The sequence below is a fragment of the Pinus tabuliformis genome, chromosome J (genome assembly GCF_031772625.1).
Source record: "Pinus tabuliformis cultivar Carrire ecotype Pingquan chromosome J, CPIR1, whole genome shotgun sequence".
Classification (NCBI taxonomy): domain Eukaryota; kingdom Viridiplantae; phylum Streptophyta; class Pinopsida; order Pinales; family Pinaceae; genus Pinus; species Pinus tabuliformis.
Genome location: NC_142295.1, coordinates 1,423,926,103 through 1,423,939,845, shown reverse-complemented (window position 1 = coordinate 1,423,939,845; position 13,743 = coordinate 1,423,926,103). Strand labels below are relative to the sequence as shown.

The following is a 13,743-nucleotide window of genomic DNA, read 5'->3' as shown; positions in this document are numbered from 1 at the left end:
ATTAAAAATAAAAAGGCCCAGTTGGTGCCTTATCTTGAGCTGTGCCTTTTTCCCAGCACCATAGAAATGGGTCAAATCTGAACTACTAAACTGTCGGTAGTATTCTAGGGCAAAGAGTCTCATGGGGACATATTTTGGTAGTTTGTAGGGAGCCATTTGACAGCCATAGATCCTGATCACTGTATGGTTTTGGTAAAAATACCAATCACCAATGCTGTATTCCTTTGATAGGTGTAATATTTTCTGCATTTCAGCAGTGAGCCTGGTAGGAGGAGTTATTGATAATAAACAGGTGGCTGGATATATGAAGAGGTCAATAAACTCACAATACGTATATGCAGAGCTACTAACATGATGGAACACTGAGGACCAGAATATTACAGACCTTTGCTCCCCCTTAGCATCCAATTTTTTAAGGGGAACTGGGAAACTATCAGGCTGATAGTACAACATCAAATGGTATATAAATGCAGTGTATTTGAATACTCTCTCTCTTTCTAAATTCATGAACTGCTCATGAATTTTTTTGGCTATGTAGGTAGCATAGTCATACTTGACAGCAGGGGGTTGTCCTGGGGCAAATATGGACATCAAAGCAAATACAATTTCATCCACAATCTCACTTGTTCTGAATCCCAGGATGTAAGAAATAATGTCTATGAGCATTTTTCCAGCCTCATTAAACCAGGCATGGTGATAGGGAGTTTTGTATCTGGAGTGACAATTTGGTGGCATAAACAGCTTGGCAGTTCGGTCAACTTCTGTAGAGGACAACTTGGAGGCTTGGTCCAACAAATTTTTCATAGTGAGAGGGACCAAAGGTTGAGCTGGCTAGAAGTTCAACATCTCATTTATAGATTGAGGGGTAATATAAAAGAGGACATTTACAGCAGGGTCCATTACTGCCCTTTGAGAAGGCTCATAATTAGCACAACATTGATGGATGAGGTCAGGAAAGACATTGACTGCAGGGAGGTAGTATATAGGCATATTAGACTCCCAGATTCCAAGTAGGTCAGTTTTGTTCCTGTGGCTATTCCTTATTTCACAGAAAGCTTGCAGGTGAGGCTTTTCACCCTCCATGTCATCAATCTGAAAATCCCTATCAGCTAGAGGTAACCACTCCAACTACCTATGAGGTGAATTCAAGGGTGCAATGTTTAGGGCTATTGGAGCATCCATGATTTGCTGTGATTATAATTGGATTTGAGTCTATGTTCCCACAAGAAACAGAGTTCTGACAGAGGGCCTTTTAACAAGAATTCTTGCAACTTGAGTTTTTATGTGAAAATAGGCTTACTGAGTAAAACTCAAAGGGAAGAAAGAGTCTGCAGAGTTTTTAATGAGGAAGCTTAAAAAACAGTGGGAAGAGCATGGCTTTTACAGGGGCTTTTGGTGATTTTGCAAGTGGACGCAAGCTCGAACTTAAGTTCAAGTGAGAATTTATCAGAGGGCCACGGAATTTAGCAGATTTTGCTCAAAAATATGGTTACACAGTGAGGTAGAGTGCATGAGCTTGCGGGCAATAGTGCCTTTGAGTTGAATTCAGCTGTCTTGGTGATCTTTTACAGAGAATTTATGAAAAAACAGGGTTTATGGGCGATTCATAGGTAAATACCTGTTTATTCGAGACTTTGCGGTGAAATGCAGTTGCAGGTAGAGCCAAGGAGGTCGGGCTTGCAGGTTGAACATGCCTGGGTGGCAGACTGGGACGTTAATGGTGAACTTGACGTATTTCTCATGCATAGACTTCACTATTGGTTGCATAGAAAATAAACAAAAAACATCGCTTTCGTGAGTTTTAACGAAAATTTGTGTTTTTTCGGACCTTTTGGCACTTTTTGTGCTGACGTCAGCATGACGTCACCTTGTCCTGTAGCATGGTATGGAGGGTGACGCGGCAGCTGATGTGGATGGGTGACGGGGCGGACACAACGAACTGTACAGTAGCGCGGGCGCTGACGCAGACGGAGACATGCGGATGACGTGCGTGGCAGGGAGAACAGTCGGTAAATGGTTTCCATCGGTCCGCTTTTGGTATGGGAGCGGTTTCTGTCAGAGCGGGCCCGATGTAATAGAAATGGGCCATGCATCCCCATGTACGACGACAAAACCGCTTTCCATCAGGAGCTAAAATTCGTACAGCGGGGCGACTCCGATATTAGCGTGGGTTGTTGGATCTAGTGGGTGCAATCCAACGGTTGACGGGAGGCGCAAGTGCTGGTATGATATGGCGCAGGGACCTGCCCATATATTTAATATTTTAATGTTTGTGAGAGGGGTTTAAACCTTGGGTTATGGGTTTATGTGGTATACACGAGTGGCTAAGGTTATTGGTTCAACCAGAAGTCAAACCAATTCCAGCATATATGTGCGTGGGGGGTTTTAATGTATGGTTAAGTGGGGGGGGGGGGTTTAATGAGGTTATTTATTCAACCTGGTGTTAAATAAACCCTTGTAGAACATGTGGAGGGTTCTTATTGGACCCGGGTGGACCAATAATCTCGACAGAATTTTTAAATATGCCATATTAGGCCAGGGCGGGGTATTTATAATGTTTTTTGGTTTTTCATATAGTTTTTCATAGTATGGGGAAGGAAATATTACAAAGGAGCTATATAATATAGTTAGGATGTCAATATGAATATATGGAATGAAATTGCATGAGCAAATGCTAAGTCTATAGGGTGAAAACTTAGGCATAGGGAAATGTAAGGAGTATGAAATGATCATTTTTACACAAGAAATGTGGCTTCTTTTCACTAAGTAAACTCAGAGTTTAACTTAGCATTTCTCATAAAATGAAGTGAAATAGGACTATTGGGCAGATCCCAAGGTCCTTGAGGGGATGTTAGTAAATGATTTCTTGGGGAATGATAGGGGAATTAGTCATGCTTCCATTGTTCTGCAACCAAACAACTGCCATGGTCCTAGTGCCATTGATGAGATGAGTGCTTCTTGATAAGGCAAAAAGATCACCAACTTGTTTCTGCAACCGCAAACTACCTACCCAGCCTAATACACCTAGCATTTTTTCTTCCTTTTGATTGGGTGCATTTGGACTAGCAAACCCTGATTTTTCTCTTTTCTTTTGACTGCCCTCCTATCTAAGTCTACCCTTATCTCTTCCGAGGGCCCAGATTAAGCAGTTGGGCTCCTTATTTTCTCTACCTATCTACTCATCTACCAAGCTTGAACTGTTTGGACAGATCTTTATTCTCTATTCTACAGCAGGCAATTTAAATATGGACTGACCTAGATTGAACTGTTGGGCCATCCATTAGGTGTGATGAAACAGTGTTTGCACCTTGTGAACTTGCTTTGCACAAATACGATAATAGTGGCATTTTGACTGGCCACTTTCCTAGTCTTTCTTTGGGGTTCATTTTCTTTTTCTCTGACCAATTTACTCTTTTTGCCCTTTAATTTTTCTTTTAGGGCATACCCTCTTTACATTTTTTAATTTTCTTTATCTACATACAAAATATGGAACCTTTGCAGCATGGAAAGGATGATCATATTTGGCACTTCCATAGTCAATCATGAGAAATGATACCTATTGGTATAGGAACCTAACATGAGGGGTGGAAATACATTACCGGTTAGTAGTCCCCACTTCCATAACTAGAACTTGGAGGTCGGGTGATGTCATAGTAACACTCAGCTCATATTTACCCTGAAGGGATTGTAAAAATGGGTAAATGTGGGATGGGGTGGTTACATCTTAAACCATTGATCTTAGTTGAAAAATTCTTTGATACATTACCGACTTTTGTTTTTACACTTCCACTTCACTTGAGCTATTGCTACATCACCTAAAATTACCCTCGTGATTGTCATAGAAGGATTCAACCCCCACTAATGATGAAATAGTGATGGAAAAGACACCTTGAAGAAGGAATTCTTGGTTCTTTGACTTGGAGATGGCTTGGCTTATCTAGGAGGTTGTAGTGAACATCTTCCCTTACCTTTGATAATGTGACATGATGCCTTGTGGAGTGAAAAATAATTTTGAATTGTGATATTTCATTGAAGAATAATGGCCATGGCCAAAGCAATGTGCATACATAAGAGAAATGGTTCATATGGGGAATAAAAGATAAACGTGCTAAGAGAATTATGAGATGGGTGTTTCCAACCTTACATAATGTTATTACCTTTATAGGGCTAATAAAATAAGTGTTCCTATAAGCCATGTGTCCTAATAGATCAAACTCTATGATGCTCGAATATTAAACCAAGACATAGGAATGTGCATCAAGGTAGGGAATTATCACTGACTAGGGAGCAATTAGCAGAGCCATGGAACCAAGCACCATGAATATGAGATTAAGAGTACTAGTCATGATTTTCCACCTAGGATGAACTAGAATACACTTTTACACCTCACCCCACATGTCCTATAGGGCCATAAGATGCACATATTTTGACCTACAAATGGCATGGTCTTGTTTAAAAAACTCTAGGCTACCCTTGCTAAACGAGGGGTAAAAATTCCAAAAGAAAATAGTACATAGAGCAAGGCATACTCAGTTTTAGTACCTCTTCGTGTTGTAGGTGCACCCCTATCCCCTTAATCTATACAAATATTGTTGGTAGAAACACAATTTTGTCCAAATCTCCATTATCATAACACAAGTGCATCAACAATACTAGGTCCCATGAAGTATTTTCTCATGAGCTAGCAAGCCTCACGAATAGGCAACCACTTCTTTTATAATTCATCTCAAGGTAACATCTTCCCAATATTTCTCTCTTTTCTAAGGGAAAATTTGGTGGTGAATTTAGTATTAAAAACAAGGTAAAAGTGAAATTTACCCATAAACCCAAGTTAAATTTGGAGGTGGTATCATAAGTATTTTTCTCATTCCCCAATCTCCATAGGTATTATGAATAGATATTCACCCTCAACGAGACATAAACCCTTCCCAAATTTCCAGTTGTCATAGTTCAATCCATCCAAGATACTAGTGAACCTATAACATCATCACCATAATTGTGGTAAGCCATCTTGTACATGTGTACATCATAATGAGGCATGTGTGTATTATAAATATACATCATAACAAGGCATACATATCCAACATTAATATTCATCACAATAGGGCATATGATCATAATTGTTATAATATGAAATATCTCAGACATAGACATAACCCACATTACAATAATCATTCATATAACATGAAATATCTATATAGTAAGACATCTATATCATAACCAAGAACTTAGACGTAATCATCATAATTCATATAACATTAAATATTTCTCGAACAAAGAAATTATAAAAAACAATAATCCTACTTTTTTAGTTGACTCTAATTATTGTAGATGTTACTAGGTATTTGGTTAGTTTTAATTTAAAACATCAATAATCCTACTTTCAGTTAGTTGCCTCTAATTGTTGTTGATGTTATGACCTATTGAAAAGGAGATGTGGTAAAAATATTTCACTATCAATCTCAAGGATATGATAAATAAAATATTTCCATGTTCACAAAAAATTCTATATCAACTTTTAAAAGAAATAAACTAATTAAAAGTTAAAAAAACTTATATTTATAAAAAACTTAATAAACAATTTGAATGTGTATATTAGTTAATTTATTTTAATATCTCTCACACACTCATATATATACCATTCAATTATTTCTTAAAAAAACTAATAAGAAGGAGATTTCAATAAGCAATGTTAAATAATATTTATGTGTATTTAAAAATATATTAATTGAAAAAATATTTTACTAGAGAGAATGTAATATATGAATAAAAAATTTCAATGTCAACTATGTATATGTTATATATGGTTAGAAAAGAAGGGATAGATATATTATATAAAATAGTTGAAAAAATAATTTTTTATGGTTAAAACATTTTAAGTAGTCTTACTATTTTACATTTGGTTCCTTAAATATACTTTGAATTGGTTTGAGATTTTTTGGAATTGTAAATTTAAATTGTGTTTAAATATACTTTGAATTGGTTTGAGATTTTTTGGAATTGTAAATTTAAATTGTGTATGTACATAATAGAAGTTCCTATGAAGATTTTTAAAGTGTTGAATCTATTTATTCATTCAAAAATAAAATTTTAACAATAAAAAATTAAAAAATTACTAATGGAATTTATGTGTAGAAAAAGAAAACCAATATAAATCTAACTATATATATATATATATATATATATATAGAGAGAGTATCAAATCTATTAAAGTGTAAACTATTTTTCAAGTTTAACATTTTTTTAGACCTTTACTAGATTTGTACTTTTAGATAAATCTATATTGATAAATGTATCACCCAATAAATATATATTATTATTTTCATAAAAATACATTTAACATATATATGAGATTATCTTATAAATTTATCCATCAATGTAAAATACAGAAAGACTAAGCAAAGAGTATTCAAGCCAAGGAACTAGATAACTGGTTACAATAGTACAATTCATACACAACCAATAACAAAGGGAAGGTCAGCCATCATCCACAGAGATCGTACTCATAACCATTTGGCCAAAAATACTGAGCAAATGATATATCATAGCATTCATCACAATCAATTAGGGAGTGTTACAATATATTATACAACCCAATCGTCCTAATCAGCGAAAAGTTTCAGCTCTATCTGACTTCATGATTAAAAAATGTGTATACTCCAAGAATGCATATTTACAATAATTCTACTTTGCAGAAACATAAGCTAAAGGACGAAACAAACCCCATAACAAAGAAGTAAATGACGGACCTCCCATCACAACTTGATGCTAATAATCCCATTCGTAAAAAGAATGTAATGTGGACAAATCAATAGATAGGAGTTTAGTGACCAAATGCCATTGTCGTTCATTGGGATATACTGGCAGTTCTCAGTTTATGATTGAATCCATATACCCTTTGACAAAGTAAATGTGCTGGTGTAATACTTTCTTTCGAGTTCAAACTTTGTATCTAATTTTTGGTAACACAGAAGCTATAGATTTGACCAATAAAAGTTGTACTGCATTCCCTATCGAATGCTAGAGTTCAAACCGAAGAACATAAGAAAGAGATAATGTTATCATTCTCCTTTTGGCACTGTAATTATTGTTATGATTAAGAAGCGCAAGGCCAGCAAAGCCTTTTATTCTATTATCTGTTTTATTAATAGATATGGGATTTTATCATATTGTCCCTACATAAAAGGAGAAATTGTGACCACAAAGCAAGTACAGAATTAGAAGCAAAACCCTCGTTTGGGTTTGGCTATTTATGGTTCACTTGATTTGGGTAGAGGCGAATCACTGAGGAAATGCTTGAACAATGCGAGAGCAGGTTTAGGAGTAAACATTGGCACCTGATGTCCTGCTCCTCAGACTGTGAGAAACCTAAGCCCCTGATGTCCATCCTCCTACCTGTTGTCAGTCATCTCAACATGTTGCCTGTCAAGTCATTAACACACAATTTCTGGTTGCCTGTCTTTGAATTGCACAAGTACTTTCGGCTGTGGTACTCTTCGTCTAAAATAACTGCGTGACTCCATGCATAGTCTACCATACCATACCATTTGAAGATTTCTGCTGCAAACAGATAGACGTGTACTAATCGTAAATATTGATATCAGCTGACGCTTCAGTCACTCCATTATCACACAATGTATGGTTTCTTGTCTTTGAATTGCACAAGTACTTTAGACTGTGGTACTACTCGTCTGAAATAGCTGCGTGACTCCATGCACAGTCTACCATAGCATTGACGTCAGGATCATTATGTATCACTGCATTTCCTACCTTCAATACCGAGTAACAGAAAATTTTGGTCAGATAATTTATTAAAGAGATTGATCACCAAGAAAAGTAAGATAATTTATTAAAGAGATTGATCGCCAAGAAAAGTAATGTCGAAAAGCTTATGAAATATCAAACATAGCGACATAATTATGCAAAGGAAAAAAGCTAACGTGTTTACCATGAAGTCTTTGAGATTAATGACGTTGTCCTTGTTTGTTCGGTTGTTGCGGTCAAATATCACCTCTGCAATTGGCAACAAATAACCAGCTTGCTCATCGCCATAAATGCACTAAGTTGTATATGTCTAAGTTGTATATGTCTCCGGTTGAATTACTAGCTTACCAAAATCCAAAAATAGAAATATACAACTCCATGCATAAATGTCTTGATATAGACCATCACAAGGTCAGAAAATCCATTATATTAGGTAATGTCCAACCTCAGATTTTGTTTGGTAACATCCCACCTCGTCCTCTAATTGTTATATTCAATTATTTTTATATACTGTAACTCTTTTCAAATAAATTAGAGTAGAAATCATTGAAACTTTCTGTATTTGGAGATATATGTTGTATTATATTTTCTTTCTAGACATTTTAGAGAGATTGTAACCTCAATCCTCATATCCATATAAAATAATTGGAGCAATGAGAAAATTATTTTGGATATATCCTATATTCCTCCAAGATTTTTTTGGAGAGATTGCAACCTCAAACCTCACATCCATGTAAAATAAATGGAGTGATGAGAGTACCAAAGATGAATATTTTTTATCACACAGAGTACCAAAGATGAATATTTTTTATCCCACAACAAAAAATCGGTTGTTTTACAATTGTTTCAACCTCATGATAAGCTTCTAATCCTCCATTAATCCTTTTTTCAATGTAATAATTCTAATTGAGTTTGTGATGGATATGGATTACAAGATATTTATATGAAGGAACTTATTCATGTTGTTATTTTCATATATGAAAGTATGATATATGATCTTTCTGATTTTAATTATGATGACTTTTTTTTTTTCTTTTAGTATTAATAGTTTATCTATTTTAAAGAAATGGAAAAAGCAAGAAAAATTTTAAGGAAAAAGAAATTGTTATATGGGCAAATCTTGCTAGCCTCTAACATCTAAACCATAAAATGTTGAGCCATATTTTCTTAAAATTATTCAATTATCTAATGATTTTTTATAGTCCCTACAAAATTTTGGCTATTTTTTAACTAGAACAATTTTATCCTATAAAATTTTGGGGAACCGTTTTTAGAATAAAAAGAAATTAGCTAAACCTTTTTTGGGAAAAAAGGTGGAAAATTATCCCAATTGAATATTAGCCCTTAAAATTTTCCTTTGATAACAATATAATCATGACTGAGAAGAATGACAAAAAAAGGTAAGGGGTAATACGAATACTTTTTTGACTCTGATATTGTATTTAATTCCTTCCTACCATCTCTCGGTGTTACTAAACATGACATTAACATTGACATACAACCTTGTAACAACAACCCTCAACTCTACACCAACTTCCATAGTTTTGTCCTAGGAACAATGTCAAAAGATTTACTTAAGTCAATGAAATAACATAGGATATTGAAGTATTATTATTGAGACATTCTCAACTCTACACCAACTTCCATAGTTTTGTCCAAGGAACAATGTCAAAAACTTTACTTAAATCAATGAATTAACATAAGATATTGAAGTATTATTATCGGGACCTTCCTTTCTGATAATCCTGAGACTAACAAGGTGGTCAATATTCAAATGATATTTCTTAAACATAGCTTGGCCTTTAACTCTTTTACCATGGCTTTGTAGCTACACAAAAATATTCTTTTCCAAAATAAATTCATACAACTTCGCTAAAATGTGGCTAATCATAATGGTCCTATAATTAGATGGAATTATTTTATCTACACTTTTAAAAATAAACATAATTAACAATTGCATCTACCACTTAAAAAAGTCTTGCTTCGAAGGAAAATCCAAAAACTTAAACATGTGAGGGGTGAAAATAACTTTCCCATTTTATAATTTTAGCTATATAGTCTTCGATATTCTTCTTCTTAGCTCTATTGTCTTCGATATTCTTATTCTTAGCTTTGGCGTTAGCTAGCTACAAAACCTCAAACTCAATGGCTTCTACAGAAAAGATGCCATCCGCTAAGGGGCATTCAAATTGGTGTTGTTGGAGTTAGAGAGTTCATAAAGGATTTTGACATATAAATTGTACTTTTTCGAGAGAATTAGAATATATTATTTAAATTTAAGAATATTAATTTTCATTTTAAAAATAATTATTAACTAGCAATTGTCCCAAAAGGTACAAAGAGAGGCCGATAGGATTATTAAATTGGAATTGTTGAATATTTCTAGAGGAGTTAATTGGTTTCTGGAAAACCTTGTATTTTTGGACTGGATCATTGTGCAATTACTTTTCTTTAGATGTTTTGTTTATATCTATATTACAAGGAACACATTGAATGTCTTATTTAAGCTTCTCGCCTTATATTATCCCTCCATGACGAACTCTTCTCTTCCCCTGTTGCAAAATTAATATCCCTCCATGGCGAACTCTTCTCTTCCCCTGTTGCAAAATTAATAGGCAAGGCAAAACCATTCAGCAAAAACTACTAAATAAAATAAAAGCACTATCTCTATGGTTAAAGCCCTTGCGATTTTTCCACAGCTTCACAGTAATAAAGAAATAATGGATTGAAACTGTTGAAAAAATTAGGTTCCATGCATAGCCATTATCTACCACGTTTCTTTTCCCTGTACAAATTTATTAGTAAAACCCATAGATATTGAAAACCAAAAGCATAACTGCTTCTATCCATTAAAAATTTTGAGAATTTCATTCCAATGGATCAAGAATTTCATCTCTATCGATTCTTTTGCTCAACATAACATCAACAAAATAGAATCGCCAGGATAAACCATGCAAACACTCTTTAAAAAAAACATAAATTAAATTCAAAACAGAGAAAAACACAACAAAAATAAAACACTGTAAAATCCAAAATGCATGGCCATGCAACAAAGAAAATAAACTTGAACAAGAAACAAGGCAAGCCAATGCAATGCAAAGTATTGAAGACAATAATGAGATGAAAGTGAGAACGCGCTATGTGAGATGCTTAATACTAATCAGTGCTTGCCAAAATACTTGGGCATTCTCATCTACCTATTTGAAAGTACAGTGAAAGAAAGAGTTCAAATCCTTTTGAAAATAAATAAATTGATATACATTAGATATCTCTATTACTAGCAAGAAAGCTTTAAAAGTAGGTTGATATGCTTAAAGATGAAAAAAAAATAGGCATGTTGTTATGCATAAAATTGAAAGAACTTTAAGAATAAATGCAAAAGTGTTTTTCTTTAATTTGGAGAATATATACATCGACCTCACCATGCAAAATCAAATATTAAATGTAGAAAAAAAATTCCTCTAAGGAAAGAAACAATTATGTACTAATTAATATAAACATAAGGGAATAAACATTAATGTCATCATCACACCATGGAGGAAAGATTGTGTGTTGATAGTCCTTAAATAGAACTAGAATTAAAGTCTAAAGAGACATTTTATAATAAGTGTCAGAGTTCCGATAGTAAGAGAAACCCCAATTCAAAATTTGAGACAAGCTTCAGGGTTTCGAGGAAAGAAAATTCATTCTATCGACCAACCATACTCACTTAATAATACAATGTATGAATAAATATAGTTCAAAACTATTCGAAAAACTTGTTAAACAACCTATTGAGAGGGAGGCTTAAAATAACAAGTTAAAGGAACTCGAGTCATTCAAACCCTAATGACTATAAGAAAACCCAAGAAAGGGTCTTGGTCTGGCAGTCAAAGAATCCTAGACAAAGATGAATACTTTGTAAGAACTTGAAGAGTGGTAGGTCGAAGAATAACTCCATAAAAACATGTTCTCCTTGTGACACTGCCATGTCACCCTATTGATGTGTCGAATTTTAATTGGCTGGAGTAGGCCTATGTGCTAAGGCACTCCCTTAATTAAAAATCATGCATGTTGAAACACTATTTTCCACTCATTCCTTCGTATAACCATGCGATCCATTAGATATACACAAATTTTCATGACATTTAACAAAATAAACATTGTGCATGTTGGAGCATTGTTTATTGCTGATCTACCAAAGAACCTTGATCCACTCAGAAAATTGCATGGCGTTCAATGAATTTGGGGTTTGTGGGTCTCGACCCCCTGATTAGGCCTTTTTCCCGATCATGAACTTTAAAAAATCACAACTTCTCATTCGAAAATAATTTGAGCATCTGTGATATACTACTAGAAAGGTGTCGGAAAATTACTTAGTGGACTATTTTTAATAAGGTCTTATTACATTATTCAATATCAATTACCATGTTAGGCCTTATTTATTAATAATAAGCAAAGTATACTTAGTCCATCTTACATTGAATGATATTCACTATTACTGATATAATATGCCCTTCACTACCCCATCACGCCCCTAAATCACACCTTCAATTGTCCTAAATGTGTATTATGAAGTACCACCATAAATCAAAGTCCCATGAATACATGTTGATCATAATGTTGAAGTAAGCCTAGGAATTAGGGTCACGTGTACAATGGTTAGTTGTCATGTTGAAGTGGTCTAAGGAGCTCCATCATAAACCATCTTCAACCCCACTACAAATTTGTATAGTTTGGACTGATTCATGGGCTTCATGCATTTTGTGTATTTGGTGCTCTCTATTGAATTGTGCTATATGAACTTTTTTGTGGGGTTGGAATTCTTCTGCTTTAAATAACCATTATTTGATATTCTTTTGATAATCCATAGCAAGCTCAAGAAAATGTGCAAAAAGAATTTGTATCTTCCACATAATCTACATGTAACACTAGATAGTCCTCACTAATAAAGGCTAATATATCCATGTAAGAAAATATAAGTTATTCTAATTATTAGAGATAGGGTTTGGAGACTAGAAATTTGAAATAACAAAAAAATCTTTTAATAGTTATTAAAGCTTTGATTATAACTACAATTATAAAACTCCATGGCCATCAGATCTATAGGCACTAATCTAGTTATAAATCTTGGCACTCTACCAAAAGATACATGCACGATATCTTCATTGAAAGCCATAAAATCAATGACTATAAATAAACCATATCATCACTTTCAATCTTGAATTTTAATGTTATTTGTTTTAACATAAATGCTTTTCTTTTAGAGAAACTCATCTTTTCAAATATTAACTTATAAATGTTGCCATCTTCTTTTTTCTTTTAAAAAATTGCAAAATAAAAATTAAATTAAATTAAATGAAAACATTCTCTTACCAAAATAAAATAAAATAAAATAATCTCATACCAATGGTTAAATATTTTAGAATTTAAAACACTGCTAGATAATTTAGGTCGACTAGATTATATAAAAATATTTAAAGTAAAACACCATACAACGCTATTTTCATGTAAAAAATACACTTAACTTATAAAGATAATACACTTACTTGGCGTTTAAAGATGAATGACCACTCAATAACCCAAGTTTAAAATATAATACTCTTCCACACGTCATAAAAAGGACTTATCTTAAGCTTCATATTTATTTATAAGTAATATGAAGATGATATTCATAACAACCTCCCATATACCTAATCTACCTTATTTAATAAAACTATTACATGTACTATATATTAACTATACTTTGTCATGCTTTCTTTATTTAAGAAATAATTATGCTATATAAGGCACAACATTATTCCTATAAGGGGAAACATAGAAATACCTCGTCAATCACGGTCCAAATGACTCCCTCGGTGCAAGCAGGGGTGGTGAGAGATCCCATGTACCTGTAATATCTACTGCCATCGAATTTTATGTCATTCGGATTCAACGGACCAAGGGGTTCCACTGGCGGTTCCATATGCGCAATGGCGTGGATCGCATTCATTACCTGTT

The 13,743-nt window shown here is 33.9% G+C and overlaps 1 pseudogene; it reads right to left on the bottom strand.

Moving 5' to 3' along the window:
• Positions 1-13,743, bottom strand: part of LOC149232691 (alpha carbonic anhydrase 6-like) — a 145,672-nt pseudogene that overhangs the window by 115,538 nt on the left and 16,391 nt on the right.